The following is a 19,487-nucleotide window of genomic DNA, read 5'->3' as shown; positions in this document are numbered from 1 at the left end:
ATATAGTCCTGTGACGGCTGGGATTGATTGATTGATTGATTGATTGAAAACAGGTGTTTTCCAGGTTTGCGGCTGTGGTCTCCTTCCATCATCCGTCCCCTTTTTTTCGGGGATGGCATTAACTGATGCACATAAACAGTAAATGGGACAATAAAACGAGACGCACGCAGTACTGACATTTAAACACTATGTGGCCCCGCTACATTCCTCCCCCCCCAACCTTGGACAAGGGAGGGCCGAAGTACGGCTTGAGATTGGCCACATGGATTGTGTCTATCTTGGAGTCAGTGCCGATACCCCTTTGAAACTGGAAGTTGACTGGACCTGTTTGAGATATGATTTTGGCTGGACCTAACCATTTAGGCGCTAGCTTGGCGGAGAACCTTTTGCTGGCATCCGAGAGATGGTGAGCTCTAATCCAGACCAAATCACCCGGCTGAAAGTGTGCTTCCTTACGCCGGGCATTATATAACTTGGCATGTCTGGATGTCGAACTCACCAACCTCTGTTGGATTCTCCGCCGTAATTCCTCAATTTTAAATAAGTTATTGTAAGTGGTGGTTTCTGGATTAGGGGCTCTGGGAAGGAGTCGGTCAAGCGGGCCCTTTAGCTGTCTGCCCAGCGCAACCAAAGCAGGCGTCTCACCTGTGGCTTCGTGCACAGCGGTGTTCAGGGCAAACCGGAGCTCGGGGAGCCATTTATCCCAATCCTGATGGCGTTCACCCACATAGGAGGCAATCATGTTCTTCAGGGTCCGGTTCATTCGCTGTTAGCCTGGGGATGGTAAGCTGTTGTCAGGTTTTTCTTCACTCCCCAGGCTGTATAAAGTTCATCTAATAGAGAGCTCGTGAACTGCGGACCCCGGTCTGAGACGATGTTCTTCGGCACCCCCCAGCGGGTGAAGATTTCGTTCTTCAGGGTGGAGCAGATCTTGTTAGTTTTGGCATCCGTTAAGGCAAACAGCTCCATCCACTTTGAAAAATAATCAATCACCACCATCAGGACGGTCTTCCTCGAGCTGGTAACAGGAAAAGGCCCCATCAGGTCGACTCCCAAAGTCTCCCCTGGTCCATCCGCGATTGTCGATTGCAGAAATCCTGCCGGTTTACCAGGTGGGTTTTTGAGCTGCTGGCAGGTGATGCACTTCTTCACATGGTGGCAAACGTCTTTCCGGACAGACGGCCACCACGCAACCCCCAGGATCTTTAATAAAGTTTTTGTCCTTCCAAGGTGACCACCTAAAGGACTGTCATGGTAGTAAGTTAAAAAGTCAGGGATGAGCCCTTCCGGGACGACTAGTTGGTGTTGCAGACCCCCAAGGGAGGATGGAGTGGTCCTGTACAGAACCCCCTGGAGGTCCACGAAGTGTACCCGGTCGGTACGCTGCTGTTCCAGTCCCTCCCTGATGCTCTGGCAGAACGGACTCATGGCTTGTGCTTGAGCCAGGTCTTCCAGGCTTCTTGGCAGAGGGAGGATCATCTTCTTTGCCTCTGCCAAACACACCATCCCCGGTGGCTCTGACACCCTGGACAGAGCATCAGGCACAATATTGCCACAGCCCTTCCGATAGGTCACCTTGAAAGTAAAGTTCTGGAGGCGTAACACCCACCTGGTTAGACGGGAGGAGGTCTTCGGGTTATTAAATACCCAGGTCAGAGCGTGATGGTCGGTGTACACTTCAAATTCAACCCCCTCCAGATAGTGTCTCCATTTTTCCACAGCCCACACGACAGCCAAACACTCTTTTTCAGCTGTCGAATAATTGAGCTCAGCGCTGTGCAAGGCTCGAGAGGCGTAAGCGATGACGTGTTCAGCCTGATGGATTTTCTGAGTGAGCACGGCGCCAAGCCCCAGGTTGCTGGCATCGGTTTGTACCTGGAAAGTGAGCTGCGGATCTGGCTGGGCCAGAACGGGCGGCTCTTGAAGGTGGCTCTTTAGTTGCTCGACCGCGTCCTGGCACTCTGCTGTCCACTCCCACGGGACATCTTTTTTCCTTAGGTTGTTCAAGGGAGCTGCTATATCAGCCATCCGGGGAATGAACTTGTGATACCACCCCACTAACCCAAGGAAACGTTGCAAAGATTTCAAATCCGTGGGCGTGGGGTAGTCTCGGATGGCTAAGGTCTTCTCAGGGTCTACAGCGACCCCCTCAGATGAAAGAATGTGCCCGAGGAAGCGTATGTGGGGTTGAATGAAGGTACACTTCTTCGTGTTCAGCGTAAGGTGCGCTTGCTGTAATCGTTGGAAGATGGTGTCCAGGTCCTGGAGATGTTGTTTAATAGAAGGGGAGTAAATAATGACGTTGTCGATGTATACAAAGCAGATCTTGCCTATCAACCCCCTCAGGACTTGCTCCATGAGCCGCTGGAAGGTGGCCCCAGCATTTTTAAGCCCAAAAGGCATGACTTTGAACTGGAACAAGCCTTCAGGGGTGATGACTGCCGTCTTCTTCTTACTCCCCTCGTCCATCGGCACCTGCCAATAGCCACTGTGGAGGTCTAGTGTGCTGAAAACTGCAGCTCCATGCAGTGACTCCAGAATCTCATGAACCAGGGGCATGGGATATGCGTCCAGGCTCGTCTTCCCGTTAACCCCCCTGTAGTCCACGCAGAAACGATAGGTGTCATCCGTCTTCTTCACGAGGACCACAGGGGACGCCCAGGAGGAGGAAGATGGTTTGATTATTCCCTCGGTGAGCATTCGATCCAGGTGTTCTTTAATTATGCCCTTCTTTAGTGGAGAAATGCGGTAGGCTCGGTGCCTTATTGGAACTTCGTCCGAGGTGTGGATCACGTGGGTAACTCCACGGGCGACTCCTAATTTCTCAGTCCACACCTCGGCCCACTTCTTCAGCACCGGCCTTACCTCTTCGGGCTGTTCCTCCACAGGGGCTGCCGCCGAGGTGCTTGCGTCACTCCTCACTGCTGCGTAGAAGCCAATGAATTCCGAGCCCAGATCTTCTTTGGATTTATGAATGAAGTCGCATACCCCTTCCCCTGGCACCGTATACCCCCTGGGACTGAGATGGATGGTCATCCTCATGGTGGTTAAAGAGTCCAGCCCAAGGAGTAACGGGACGGACAGGTGCCGGTCATCCAGGACATACGTATCCATCTCCCAGGTGGTGGAAAGTACACTGTACCTCAAGGGGACTTTGCCCAGGGCTCTGTGTTCACTCCCATCTGCCAATACAAATCGGACAGACGGGGCAGATGTTAAGTTGTCTGTCGGTCGGCTAATCTTCTTCCACATGCTTGAGCGGATTAAGGTGTGATGGCTCCCTGTATCCACCACCGCATCCACCTGCCACCCCTGCAGCTTCACTGGGACGATCAGGAGGGATGTACTCGCTTGCATGATGGCGAGATCGGCTTCCGACCGGCAAGGTTTGGCTCGCTGGGGTTTTAGGGGCTGGGTTTCTCGTGTACTGGCTTGTACTTTATTCCACTACGTTTTTGAGTTTCCCCAGTCCCGTTCCACTTGTGAGCCCACCTTCACCAGGTCTTCCATCGACCCCACAACCCCCCTGAGACCCCCAGCTAACCGCGGGTTACAGGCATTAAGGATGCGGCGGACCACCTCTTCTTCAGACATAGCCGGCCGCCACTTCAAACACAAAGCCCGATATTCATAGGCGAAGTCCCAGATGGATTGCGAAGGCAGTTGCACCATGGATCGCAGCTTGTTCTCCAGTTCAGATTCATAGTCTTCCGGAAGAAAAACCACGAGGAAAGATCGACGAAAGGATCCCCAGTCTTTAATGTTCTTCTTGGCCGTCAGCCACCAGCTCCGCACCGGCCCCGAGAGGGATGCCCCTATCACCCCCATAAGCTCTTCTGGGGTTAAAGGGTTAACAGCCAGGTACGCCTCCCCTTCTTCCACAAAGTTGAGGACATCATCGATGTTATAAGGGGCCCCCAACTTGGGAAAGGAAAGGCGCACCCCAGGAACAGAGGGCCGATTGATGTATTCACCCCCCCCCCACGAGACCCGTACGGCGTTGAATGACGGGGTGACTGACGTAATGTCTGGAGACTCCTTCGGACCTCCCCCTGAAGAGTTTCTTGCCAGCGTTGATCCCGCCTCTGGAGGCACAACACGATTTCCCACCCCAGGAGTTGAACTTGTTCATTGATGTATTCTTTTACTTCCTCCTGGGAGCTGCTGATGCGAGCCCGCAAGGCATCTTCGCGCCCGAGCGCACTTTCAGCAACCTCGCGGACTTTCTCATCCAGCTGGGTTAGTTGTTGCGCCAGATCTTCCCACGGAGGCGAGACATCCTCCAGGCATTCCTCCTCAGGTCCATGGTGATCTTCGAGGTACAGCGACTGCAATGAATCCACCACCTCCTGCACCGCTGAACACGCTCTGACCGTGACGTGATATGCCCCGGCTACTCCATCATCACACCGCGGCGAAGCAATGGTGTCGTCCTGCTCGGCACGCACTATAGACATGTTAATTGGGGAAATTGTTTAAAGGCAGACAGCGATAGATATTTATTAAGATTCCTCAGAGAGGGCACCACTTTATGTAACGGCCGACCCCTTTTTCCCAGCCGGCAGCTACACCTCCAAGACCAGTGGCCTGGATAATTTACTGAGAGATAATCTAACTATCAAGCCGTACTTCTTACCAATTAAACTTTTCCCCCCCACAATCGACGGTGAAAAATATGAGCACAAAAACAGGATGTAAAATTAAACAGATTATATGTATTAAGTGAAATGAAATAGAAAAATAGAAACATATATAAATATAAATATCCCTCCACCCCAGCAATAACAAGACATCACCAAATATATATATATACAACAAAAACCCTCCCTTGTCCCTGTAACAAATAAACACACAACACGAATAACAATGAATGATAAACTGAAAATGAATGAGAACGTGAGTCCGGTAATAAAGAAACTGTCCTGAAAGCGGATGACTGAATTAGTGAAATTGCGATGTTTGATTCTCCCCGGAAAAAAATGGAACAGCCTCACCGTGAATCCTCGTGTGTGTGGTGGATGATTAAGTCCTACCCCGGGGTCTCTCGTGGTGAGGTCCTTGAAATAAATCCGGCAGATGGAAAAACAAACTGGATTGGCAAGCGCGATGTGGACAATAACTGGTACAGGTTGCTCGTGGTCATGATGGTGAAACAAAATCTCCTTCTCTCCTCCCTTCCTTCTCCTCCTGCTGGCTTATATAGTCCTGTGACGGCTGGGATTGATTGATTGAAAACAGGTGTTTTCCAGGTTTGCGGCTGTGGTCTCCTTCCATCATCGGGGACGGCATTAACTGATGCACATAAACAGTAAACGGGACAATAAAACGAGACGCACGCAGTACTGACATTTAAACACTATGTGGCCCCGCTACAACATATAAAGTTAAAAATGAAAAATAAAATCGTTACACATAATACAATTGATATTACAATTATCTGAATATATAAAATATGCTGGAAATGGGCTATTGTACAGTTGTGGAAATTGTATCCATCCATCAAACCATGTATTGTCTAACCTCCTTATCTAATTCAGGTTGGCAGGGGGCCAGAGCCTAATCTGGCAAGAAGTTGAGAACTAATTCAGACAGAGAGCCCAGGTCATCACAAGGCATTCTCACACATACACCGTCTCTTACTCATAACAGACCAGTTTAAAGTTTACAACACACCTACGCCTGTGTTGATTATCATGTTCTCCCCTAGTCTGTGTGTGTTTTCCTCCAGGTGCTACAGTTTTCCCCTTACTGTGAAGAATAACGTCTGAAAATCAAACTGATGTTAATGCATGGATAAATTTTATTGCTCAGCTGAGCAAAGCTATGTGATTAAATGGAAAAAATAGCCCCTATCCATCTTTCCCCTTGCTTTTTATGGGTATAAATGAATAGGAACGTTTGTAAGCTACAAAAACCTTTCAGGTAAGCAAACACCTACTGAATACACAAAAGTATCTCTTGCATAAAGATCCAACTAAAATTTAAAATTAAGTTTAAGTAGCCAGTTTTATAGGAAATAATTAGAGAGAGAGAGACATGTAACAAACTCGAAAAGCTTTAAGCAGAGGGAGATGTCCATAAAGCAGAAAATACAGAGAAAAATACAGGTCGTGGAATTTACAAAGCCAAGTACTGAGTGATCAAGTTACAGAAACCCAGCATGCAAAAGCACAGTTTCCCCTTTTATTTCATGGGGGAGGAAAGTGTGTGTGTATGGTGAGGAGATGGCAAGCAGCTAACAAAACACTTTTGTACATTCCAGAAGGTAAAAATGGCACGTGATCAAAGAAGCAGACAGGCATCAAGTTACAAGTCTCATGTTCATGTAGAGCACAGGCTGATATTTTAATTGAGACTGAAGCTTCATTTCCAGATCATTTATTCTTACTGTTATCATCAGAAACATTTTTTGTGAAATAAGTTTCTAAAATTAAAATAATTTAATTTGCAACTTGGCATAATTGCTTTACTGGTATCAACCAGTCAGAAACCAGCATCTTATTCCTGCATATTAAGTATACGTAACATCCATTCATTAATTTTCCTAACACTTATCCAGGGCAGGGTTGTGGGGCAGCTGAAGCCTAACACAACAATTAATAGGCATAAGGACAGGGCACCGGTCCATCACAGGGTGAACACACACACACACACACACACACACATTAGGGCCAGTTTGCATTGCCAGTTCACCTAACCTGAATTTCCAGAGCATCCAGAAGAAACCTGCGCAGACATGGGGATAACATGCAAACTCTTCACACGGACATCCAGGATTTGAATCCCATTTACGTTACATTACTGTACCACCATGCCCCCTAATATATATGGCATTCTCAAATTTTCCCAGTTAACCTAAAGGTGACAGTGGGCAATAGATTTTATTTTATATTGTGATGGATGGCCGGCTTCATATTCCGGCCCTCACCCTCAGGCCGCCAGGAGGAGCTCTCCCGACAGCATGGACGGGCCCCGAATTCCAGCAGGGCCTCATGGACTATGTAGTTTTTATACACAGCCCTGCTGGATACCTTGGGGACCACCGGGAGTCGCTGTAGGGAGGCTCATGGACTCGTATGTGCCCTATAACCTGGAAGTATGTCCTGGTCATGTGAACAGGAGAGATGACGTACTTCCAGGTTGAAGAAAAGGATTTCTACCCTGACCCGGAAGGAATTAGGACTTGTGGGTAATGGAACAGGAACACCTCCGGGTCAGGGGGTATAAAGGACTCTGGGAAAGCCCAGTACACTGAGCTGAGCTGGGAGGTAGGATGGCTAAGTGTCTGGGAGCGGAGGAGAGAGTATTGTGTTTGGTTTATTGAGTATATGAGAAGTGTGGAGTGGAGGGTGCTTTGTGCACGTAATTATTGTATAATAAAAGAGTCTTGGACTTTTACCTGGTGTTTGGAATGGTACCTGAGGGTTCAAGAGGTGGATCAGAACCTCTACTGCTACAATATATACAATGTACACTGTATATACACTATACTGTATATTGTTACAACTCGCTCCACCTCCTTAAGAGGTCTGGAAAAGGGACATTGATGCCCTTAACATATCCTGGGTTGCACACACTGTACACTGAATCTATCTATCTATCTATCTATCTATCTATCTATCTATCTATCTATCTATCTATCTATCTATCTATCTATCTATCTATCTATCTATCTATCTATCTATCTATCTATCTATCTATCTATCTATCTATCTATCCTAAGCCTAAAAGTGCAACGGTGACGTTTTTAATGTCACGTCTTTTGTCACACTTTAAATCAGGCTTATTTTAAAATCTATATATATATCTGTTTGGTATCATTCTTTTCAGATTTTATCAAACTTTAATGTGATGTTGTTAGATTTTCAGATTCTTATTCCATTTTAAAATTATAAACTAAAAAATATCAAGAACTCACGTCTTGCGAGATGGGACTTTGTGCCAAAAGATTTAACCACGCTTGGGGCCAGAAATAAAACTCAAGCATTAGGACAGCTGCTATACAGGCTTTTAAATGATCGAAGTGCCAGATGAGATGCAGATCACACAGCACAGCAGCAGCAGCAACCCAGCAGCTGATCAAGCAAAGAGGAGGTAAAAAAAACTATTTGTTTCCCATTGTATCACCGTTTAAGAGGGGGTTTCGGAGGAGCAACCGTGTCTCCTTGGGGTGCGTTCAACCCCCTCTTCACAATGCAAGTGGCAGAGACACGAAGTAGCTGGTGAGCGAAACGAGCAGGGGGGAACCCCCTAGTATATATACAGTATATAGTAAAAGAAGACAACAACAACAACATTTATTTATATAGCACATTTTCATACAAAAAGTAGCTCAAAGTGCTTTACATAATGAAGAAAAGAAAAATAACAGACAAAATAAGAAATTAAAATAAGACAACATTAGTTAACATAGAAAAGGAGTAAGGTCCGATGGCCAGGGTGGACAGAAAAAAACAAAAAAAAAAACTCCAGAAAGCTGGAGAAAAAAATAAAATCTGTAGGGGTTCCAGGCCACGAGACCGCCCAGTCCCCTCTGGGCATTCTACCTAACATAACGAAGACAAAGGTAAAGAGTTGGGGAAACACCATGACCCCATCTCATATTATAAGACAAAATAAATGCATCTTTTGAGAAAAAAGAAAAAACATTACTAAGGATACAAGTCTCAGATCAGATTATCCAAGATGGTGACACTTCTGGTTAAATGCCGGCCAGGCAGGAAAAGGGGGAAGGACATTGGAACTGACTTTAGAGGTGGTGAGGCTGTCAATCATCTGGGGCCTCATGTATAAATGGTGCGTACGCACAGAAATGTTGTGTAAGAATGTTTCCACGTTCAAATCGCGATGTATAAAACCTACACTTGGCGTAAAGCCACACACTTTTCCACGGTACCTCATACCCTGTCGTACTCAAGTTCTCCGCTCGGTTTTGCAGACTGGTGGCCCCCAGCATCACGACGGTGGCTTTATCAAATACACTGAAATTAACCGCATATCGTTCATAAATTTAATGCATGTGATTGTAATTAACCTGTAACAATATAATGGTCCACAGAATGGTCAAACTATTCTAAATACCATAACTGCTTTAGCCTTCTTCTTCTTCTGTCAGCTGCTCCTGTTAGGGGTTGCCACAGCGGATCATCTTTTTTCATATTACTCTCACTGCACCACTCGGAGTATTTATATCACTGTATCTGAGTGTGAATCACAGATCTACAGCGATCGGAAAGAGAATTATCGGTATACAGCATCAAGCACTCGCTGCCTCAGCCATTCGCTATTTGAACTGCTCTCATCCGACCAACGCTTCACAGCCTTTCCTGTTCGGACCTTGCGGTTCACAAACAGTTTCATCCCAAGAACTCTAAACGCACTCAATCAGTCCATCAAGTGCTCCTTGTAGAACTGTTTGTACTTGCAAGTTACCGTGAGGTAATTGTACTTATGATACAGTTATAATATTGCACAACCTTAGCCACTTCATAAAGCGCGTATTTACATATGATGATGATATCATTTTTAAGATGAAATGCAGCAAAATATGTTGATTATATTATACAGATAAAACTAACTTTAACTACATGGTGCCGCAGCACTAGCGAGCTTGAGCTTCATTCACGGTTTGTTCCTGCCTCGCGCTGTATTCATGCTGTGGCTGGCGCGACACTGGAAGGACAGATGGATAGAATAATTAAACATTACGAAGATATTTCGATGTTCCTTAAAAGATTTGAAGAATCGACGTTCTATGCTTACAGATGGCTTAGCGTCTATTACAGAGCTGATTGTGTGGGGATTGGGTAATTGGAGAAAGAAAAGTAAGGACAGGAATTGGGGGTTAGTACGTTTGAAAACGTAATAAAGCATTTCATTGAAAGTCGTGCATGGCACAGCAAGCATCTTCATGTTCCCATGTTTAATAACATGCTTTAACTCATATCATCATGAAAATGATATCACGTATATTCTCAGTATTTTAATTATTCAGAGAGCTGTAATATTACGAACGTAATGGATTCTGTGTCCTGTCGGAGGAAGAGCATGTAGTGATTTAGGCACATAGAGCACATATAAGATCAAATACAGAACAAAGCATTTAACGTGCTACTTTAGTTACGATGGGATTTGAGAAACTAGTAAATTAAACGATTTTAAGATGAAATTTATGATGTTCTACTTTAATGACAAAATAAACTAAGTGATTAAAGTGGAAATTTCGAGATTAAAGTTGACATTTGACTTTTTTTTCACTGTACCCTAATAAGCTTTCATATGACACTCAGACGGTGGGCTACGAGTTGCCTTTTCACGCCGACTTTGATATGTGACAACTTCCTTTTTATTTCGGGCACTGTGCGACTTTGTGAACTTGAGCTTTCGAGTTTCTCCGACACGCTATGTCACTCGAACAACTTCCTTTTGTTTATTATATTACTGTTTAAACCAACAAATAGTACGTTTTTCTTTGCCTCCATTTGGTATTCGCTGAAATTCTTCTATTTTTCCTTATACTTTTGCCATTGCCTTTTCACAGAACGGTGGGCATAAGGGCTATTTATATTGATTTGCATATTCAAAGAGGCGTAATTCTGGGAGGAGTTGGGGCGGGACATCAAGCACGTGCATGTGTGTTTATTTCCACACTGAGCGGGATTTATGTAGCAGAAGAATGTGGAAGTTGGCGAAAGCACAGATTCCTGAATCTGGATTTTTCTGTGCGTAAGCACATTTCGGCTTTTGTGCTTACGTCATGTTATAGTGCGAATTCTACGCACGGCGTTATGCATGAGGCCCCCGGTCTGTAGAGGAAAGAAGAGAAGAACCATTAAAACACAGTGCCACCCTGTGGATTGGTGAAAAATGACTATTACCAGAGCCTTTAAGCTGTCCCCAAGGTGCATGTGTGTGACAATATACAATATATATATATTGCCAAGCGTGAGTCACATAGTTGCATGAGAGACAGTAAGGCGAGACCAGCTTTTCAAGGGTAGATAACTTTATTGTTGAGAAGGCAGGAACAGTCTCAATACTTTATTCAAAATTGGAGTTTTTCTTCAGCACACAAACACACAAGTTATGAGCAGTGACGCAGGCAATCGTCCTGCTTTAGATCCCTTCTTCAAATTAAAAGAACACAATGCTTTCTTTGTCGAACAGGTTCAGCGGCTAGGAAACACCATCTGGAGTAATACAGCCTAAAGAAGAGAGGACAGGAGATTGAGCAAAAGGAAAGGTCAGAGCTTGATTTTAAATGTTCTAAACATTGTGCGACAATCATGTTATGTGGTAAACGTGCAGCTGATCCAGCAGTGGGCAAGTTAAGAGTGTGCTTGTTTCCCTTTGAAATACTGTCTAACAGAGTGTCAGTGTGCAGCTGCCAGCGGTGAACAGCAGGAATACGCAGCATACCAGCTACCAAGCTGTCTTTGCACAGCTGCCACCTCCATCAGAAATAGTGAATAGTTGGCAATTCCAGTCGCACCCCCTCCCTCAGCTTCATTCACACCTTTGTGAACTACGTGACATTCCTCTAGTGTGACCTGTGCTCATCATCCTGCACCTCAATTTCCATTTGCCAGAGAATACCACAATTGGCAGCTCCACCATTGGCGCTGCGTTCTCTTCACAGATGAGAGCAGGTTCACACTGAGAACATGTGACAGACATGAAAGAGTCTGGAGACGCATTGGTCAATGTTAATGCAGCCTGCAACATCATCCAACTTGATCAGTTTAGTGGTGGTCTGGGGAGGCATATCCTTGGAGGATCTCACAAACCTCTATGTGCTAGGCAATAGTACCCTGACTGCTGTTAGGTACCGGGATGAAATCCTACAAGCCATGGTCAGACCTTACACTGGTGCAGTGGTCTATGGGCTCTTCCTGGTCCAGGACAATGCACAACCTTGTGGCCAGAGTGTGTGGGCAGTTAATGGATGATGAAAGCATTGATGCCATTTACTGGCTCACAGTTTCCCCAGACATGAATCCAATTGAGAACCACTGGAACGTTATGTACCGGTACATCCAACACCACCAAGTAGCATCATAGACTAGGAGCTCACTGATGACCTGATCCAGGTCTGGGAGGAGATCCACCAGGACACCATCCATCACCTCATCAGGAGAATACCCAAACATTGTCGGGAGTACATAAAAACATGTGGGGGCCATACACAATATTGAGTCACGTTATGAGTTGGATTAGCCTGTAATTTCAATTTTTGACTTTGATTTTTGGTGTGATCTTGAATCCAGTTCTCAATGGGTGGTTTCCATTGACTGTTGTTAAATAATTTTGTTCTCAACAAATTACACACTATTGCTCAGTAAAGATTTTCCACTATTTTGTTCATCAAGATCTGATGTGTTATTTAAAGTGTTCCCTTCATTTTTTTTAAACTTTACAAGCTGGGAAGCCCTCAGTGTGGAAGGACAGGGGGAGACAGCCTGCACAGAGCATTGTCTACCCTCGACCAGTAGATGGCAGCCCCCCTGGGTTGCAGCAGCGCCATGGTTTCCCACTGGGCTTCAAGGGAACTGTAGTTCTTTGACTCAGCCATGTTGAATTCTGTGGGTGCTGCCAGGAGGGCTGCAGGGACTGGGGATCCCTACTTTGTTGGGTTCTCACCTCACGCAGAAGTGCTTCTGAACCACAGTTTCAGAACACCGGAAGTGCACCTGGGTGTGACATAAGGACCTGCCTGCCACAACTCCAGAATCCAGAGTTGGGTGGAAGGAGGCAAAGCATGCTGGGAGGAGCGGAGGAGGCAGAGAGAGAGAGGTTGAAAAAGAAGAAAAGGAGTATAGCTGCTTGCTGCTATATATATTAAGGCTGGGAATCGACTAAATAAATATTTAATTGCACAGATGTATGTAATAAATTGAAATTAATCGCATCTATGTAATATAATGTAATTTAATTATAAAATTAATACATAAATCATGAAGTAAATACCCACTGAATTACAAAATTAATGTAGAATCAACACAATGGAATTTAAAAACAAAAATTAATGGCATAGTTTAAACTTAAACAATGACCTTTAAGCTCCATTTTTAACAAAATACTTCTTTAGCAAGTACAACCTGAATTTGAATCAAAGTAAAAATTACAGTGCATCCGGAAAGTATTCACAGCGCATCACTTTTTCCACATTTTGTTATGTTACAGCCTTATTCCAAAATGGATTAAATTAATTTTTTTCCTCAGAAATCTACACACAACACCCCATAATGACAATGTGAAAAAAGTTTACTTGAGGTTTTTGCAAATTTATTAAAAACAAAAAAAAAATTGAGAAAGCACATGTACATAAGTATTCACAGCCTTTGCCGTGAAGCTCGAAATTGAGCTCAGGTGCATCCTGTTTCCCCTGATCATCCTTGAGATGTTTCTGCAGCTTAATTGCAGTCCACCTGTGGTAAAGTCAGTTGACTGGACATGATTTGGAAAGGCACACACCTGTCTATATACTATATACTGTCTATATACTGTCCACAGTTGACAGTTCATGTCAGAGCACAAACCAAGCATGAAGTCAAAGGAATTGTCTGTAGACCTCCGAGACAGGATTTTCTTGAGGCACAAATCTGGGGAAGGTTACAGAAAAATTTCTGCTGCTTTGAAGGTCCCAATGAGCACAGTGGCCTCCATCATCCATAAGTGGAAGAAGTTCGAAACCACCAGGGGCCTCATGTATAACGCCATGCGTAGAACTCACACTATAACATGACGTAAGCACAAAAGCGGGAATGTGCGTACGCACAGAAAAATCCAGATGCAGAAATCTGTACGTACGCAAACTTCCACGTTCTTCCACTACATAAATCCCGATCAGCGTCAAAAGTAACGCACGTGCACGCGCCTTCTGTCCCGCCCCAACTCCTACCAGAATTATGCCTCTTTGAATATGCAAATCAATATAAATAGCCTTCTGTGAAAAGACAATGGGAAAAGCAAGGGGGAAAATATAAGAATTTCAGCGAATACCAAGAGGAGGCAAAGGAAAAACGTACTATTTGTTGGTTTAAACAGTGGTATAATCAACAAAAGAAAGTTGATCGAGTGACATAGTGTCGGAGAAACTCGAAAGCTCAAGTTCACAAAGTCGCACAGTGCCCAAAATAAAAAAGAAATCACATATCAAAATTGCAGTGAAAAGGCAAGTCGTAGCCCACTGTCTGAGTGTCATATGAAAGCTTATTAGGGTACAGAGAAAAGAAATAGGCACACAGTGGGAAAAAAGCACGAAATGTCAACTTTAATCTCAAAATTTTCACTTTAATCACGTAGTTTATTTTGCCATTAAAGTAGAACATCATAAACTTTCTCTTAAAATCGTTTATTTTACTAGTTTCTCAAATCCCATTGTAACTAAAGTAGCACATTAAATGCTTTGTTCTGTATTTGATCTTCTATGTGCTCTATGTGTGTGAATCACTACCTGCCTTCTTAAACGGGCTTTCTCTTTCTCTGACAGGACACATAATCCATTACATTCGTGATATTACAGCTCTCTGAATAATTAAAATACTGAGATGTATACATGATATCTTGTTCATGATGATAGGAATGAAAGCATGTTATTAAACATGGGAACATGGTGGCGCAGTGCTTGTTCATGTCTCACGCAAGAGGCTTGTTGCGCCACGCACAACCTTTGATGAAATAATTTATTACAGAAGTACTGTCCCTTTCAAACGTACTAACCTCCAATTCCTGTCCTTACTTTTCTTTCTCCAAAAACCCAATCGCCACACAATCAGCTCTGTAATAGACGTGAAGCCATTTATAAGCTTAGAACGCCGATTCTTCGAAACTTTTAAGGAACATTGAAATATCTTTGTAGTACATGTTTAATTATTCTATCCGTCTATCCTTCCAGTGTCGCGTCAGCCCCAGCAAGAATACAGCACAATGCAGGAGCTATCCGTGAACTAGCTAGCGCTGCGGCACCTTGTCCTCACATGTTTAATAATTAACAATACAGATTATTTAAATGAAGTTAAAGTTTTATCTGTATAATATAATCAACATATTTTGCTGCATTTCATCTTAAAAATGATCATCATATGTAAATATGCGCTTTATAAAGTGGCGCAGGTTGTGCAATATTATAACTGTAGTGCAAGTTTACAGTGAGGTAATTGTACTTATAAGTACAAACAGTTCTACAAGGAGCACTTGATTGAGTGCGTTTAGAGTTCTTGGGATGAAACTTTTTCTAAACCGCGAAGTCCGTACAGGGAAGTCTCTGAAACGTTTTGCCGTGGCTGAGGTAGTGTGTGCTTGAAACTGTATACCGATAATTCTCTTTCTGATCAGCTGCTGCTGTGATTCCCCACTCAGATACAGTGATATAAATACTCCGAGTGGTACAGTGAGAGTAATATGGAAAAAGATGATCCGCTGTGACAACCCTTAATGGGAGCTGCTGAAAGAAGAAGAAGATGCAGTGAGCGTAACAACGCTAAAGCAGTTATGGTATTTGGAATACTATGGCTATTCCCTGGACCATTATATTGCTGCAGGTTAATTACAGTCAGATGCATTACACTAATAAACAATATGCAGTTAATTTCAGTGTATTTATAAAGCCGCGTCAGGAATGTGGGTCTAAGAAAGAAAGGGTGACAACACAGGAACAGTAGCACTGCTTTGACGCTGGGTGCCGCCAGTCTGCAAAACCGAGCGGAGAAATTGCGTACGCCAGGGAATGAGGTGTGCGTGGCTTTACTCCAAGTTTAGGTTTTATACATTGCGATTTGAGCGTGGAAACATTCATACGCAACATTTCTGTACATACGCACCGTTTAAACATGAGGCCCCAGGACTCTTCCTAGAGCTGGTAGGCCATCTAAACTGAGCGATCGGGGGAGAAGGGCCTTAGTCAGGGAGGTGACCAGGAACCCGATGGTCACTCTGTCAGAGCTGCAGAGGTCCTCTGTGGAGAGAGGAGAACCTTCCACAAGGACAACCATCTCTGCAGCAATCCACCAATCAGGCCTGTATGGTAGAGTGGCCAGACGGAAGCCACTCCTTAGTAAAAGGCACATGGCTGCCCACCTGGAGTTTGCCAAAAGGCACCTGAAGGACTCTCAGACCATGAGAAAGAAAATTCTCTGGTCTGATGAGACAAAGATTGAACTCTTTGGTGTGAATGCCAGGCATCACGTTTGGAGGAAACCTGGCACCATCCCTACAGTGAAGCATGGTGGTGGCAGCATCATGCTATGGGGATATTTTTCAGCGGCAGGGACTGGGAGACTAGTCAGGATAAAGGGGAAGATGACTGCAGCAATGTACAGAGACATCCTGGATGAAAACCTGCTCCAGAGCGCTCTTGACCTCAGACTGGGGCGGCGGTTCATCTTTCAGCAGGACAACGACCCTAAGCACACAGCCAAGATATCAAAGGAGTGGCTTCAGGACAACTCTGTGAATGTCCTTGAGTGGCCCAGCCGATTGAACATCTCTGGAGAGATCTTAAAATGGCTGTGCACCGACGCTTCCCATCCAACCTGATGGAGCTTGAGAGGTGCTGCAAAGAGGAATGGGTGAAACTGACCAAGGATAGGTGTGCCAAGCTTGTGGCATCATATTCAACAAGACTTGAGGCTGTAATTGCTGCCAAAGGTGCATCGACAAAGTATTGAGAAAAGGCTGTGAATACTTATGTACATGTGATTTCTCAGTTTTTTTAATTTTAATAAATTTGCAAAAACCTCAAGTAAACTTTTTTCACGTTGTCATTATGGGGTTTTGTGTGCAGAATTCTGAGGAAAAAAATTAATTTAATCCATTTTGGAATAAAGCTGTAACATAACAAAAGGTGGAAAAAGTGATGTGCTGTGAATACTTCCCGGATGCACTGTAAATGATCGTAATGACTGTTGATTTTGAATGTGCTATTAAAAACCGATTTCATTGAAAGACTACACGTCTCTTAAATGGGCATATATTAAAACTTGTGTAAAACTCCATAAATATTACCCTCAATTGTTCATCACCATCAACTACTTGATTATTATACAATACACAAGTTTTTTTCACCTGGTGTACATTGGAAATAACAGTTTAGTGCCTCTGAGTCCAGACGTGAGAGAGTCACACTCCTCAGGTGATCAAGAGCTGTCTGAGAAGGATGGGTCTGCCTGGAGAAGCCAACATAAAAGTAACTCCATGATTGCCATTTTGCTGACACAACACTTAGAGAGAACTTTAGTAGGCAGAATATGTGTCAGGGGTTCATCTGCCTGGGTGCATGCTCGCCAGTGACTCATGCAGAGCCAAGGGCCAGTAGACATACAGGTTGCATCTGACCCTGGATCAATGGAGTGAGAAAGAGAAAGGAGAGGACTGCCTGTATGAGTGGGCAAAGGGACAAAGCAGTGCTAGCGCTGTGTCTGTGAACATAAATCTCCTCTCAATCTCCAAGCTTTTTTTGCCGCCCCTGTTCTGCCCCTATGGACACTTTAGAACATGTGTAGATTTAATGCTTTGTGGTTGGTAGAATCGTGGTGTCCCTTGGTATTTTGTGGGTTACAAAATGTGTGCCACCACAGAAAAAAGATTGGAAAACACTGCTGTACCTACACGTTTGCACCTGGCATGCTAATAATGATCTCCGTAGCTGCTATCTCGGTTAAAAACTGACACCATGCATTACTTGTGTTGTTATGTTGTGTTCTTTACATAAATTAGCAAATATACTGCAAACTGGAATAATGGGTAGGGATAATCATTACACTTTAATTTTGTAGAATTTTGTCATTATATTTAGGCAGTTAGCACTGCAAGCCACCTGGCAGAATGGCGAGTTAATTACAGAGGTACTAGAGACTTATTTTGGTTTCAGTGCCACTCAAAGAAAACTTATTTAGCACTTATGTGATATAACATTGATTCAGTCTTCCTACAGAAACACAAAATGAAAAAACAGGAAAGAGCACATCATTTTTACCTTTGAAACTTTTCACTAGCATTGCACCAGGACTGCCTTAACCCCCACCCTTTCCTCCAATTCCTTTTCACCTATGTCAATATGTATAAATCAAGAAAATGAACACCAGTGCTATGTATAGATATGGGGAATATTGTTTTGAACTGTGTAATATGGAATTTTAAACCTTTAAATTAAAATTTTATTTTACATAATTTTTAAATATATTATTTAAACACAGTACTGGTTGTGTATGTAATTCTTTAACACAATTAACTTTTTCCTTTTATTGTTTCATAATGTTAAAAAAAAAAATTACAAGAAAATGCTGCTCTGACCAAAGCACTGCCTGAGGCATTTGACTCATTGACGGATACGACAATATTTTAACACGTGCAACAGGCCACATTAATTGAAACACGTTAACCTCTGCTCAAAAAAATTAAAGGAACATTTTGAAAACACATCAGATCTCAATGGGAAAAAAATCATGCTGGATATCTATACTGATATGGACTAGGTAATGTGTTAGGAACGAAAGGATGCCACATCATTTGATGGAAATGAAAATTATCAGCCTATAAAGGGCTGAATCCAAAGACACCCTGACAGACTAGTACATTTTGCCGAAATTTCAATGCAGCATCAGATTCGTGCTCAGTAGTTTGTATGGCCTCCACGTGCTTGTATACAGTACATGCCTGACAATGTTGGGGCATGTTCCTAATGAGACAACAGATGGTGTCCTGGGGGATCTCCTCCCAGATCTGGACCAGGGCATCACTGAGCTCCTGGACAGTCTGAGGTGCAACCTGGTGGCGTCAGATGGACCGAAACATAATTTCATAGAGGTGTTCTATTGGATTTAGGTCAGGTGAGCGTGGAGACCAGTCAATGGTATCAATTCCTCCATCCTCTAGAAACTGCCTGCATACTCTCGCCACATGAGGCTGGACATTGTTGTGCACCAGGTGAAACCCAAGACACACTGCACCAGCATAGGGTCTGACAATGGGTACAAGGATTTCATCCCGATACCTAATGGCAGTCAAGGTGCCATTGTCTAGCCTGTAGAGGTCTGTGTGTCCCTTCATGCATATGCCTCCCCAGACCATCATTGATTCACCACCAAACCAGTCATGCTGAACGATGTTACAGGCTGCATAACATTCTCCATGGCTTCTCCAGACCCTTTCACGTCTGTCACATATGATCAGGGTGAACCTGCTCTCATCTGTGAAAAGCACAGGGCGCCAGTGGTGTACCTGCCATTCCTGGCATTCTATGGCAAATGCCAATCGAGCTCCATGCTGCCGAGCAGTGGGCACAGGGCCCCCAAGAGGACGTCGAGCCCTCAGGTCACTCTCATGAAGTCTGTTTCTGATTGTTTGGTCAGAGACATTCAAACCAGTGGCCTGCTAGAGGTCATTTTGTATGGCTCTGGCAGTGCTCATCCTGTTCCTCCTTGCCCAAAGGAGCAGATACCAGTCCTGCTGATGGGTTAAGGACCTTCTAGGGCCCTGTCAAGCTCTTC

Source organism: Erpetoichthys calabaricus, chromosome 9 (genome assembly GCF_900747795.2).
Source record: "Erpetoichthys calabaricus chromosome 9, fErpCal1.3, whole genome shotgun sequence".
Lineage (NCBI taxonomy): Eukaryota > Metazoa > Chordata > Cladistia > Polypteriformes > Polypteridae > Erpetoichthys > Erpetoichthys calabaricus.
This window is presented reverse-complemented; position numbering follows the sequence as displayed.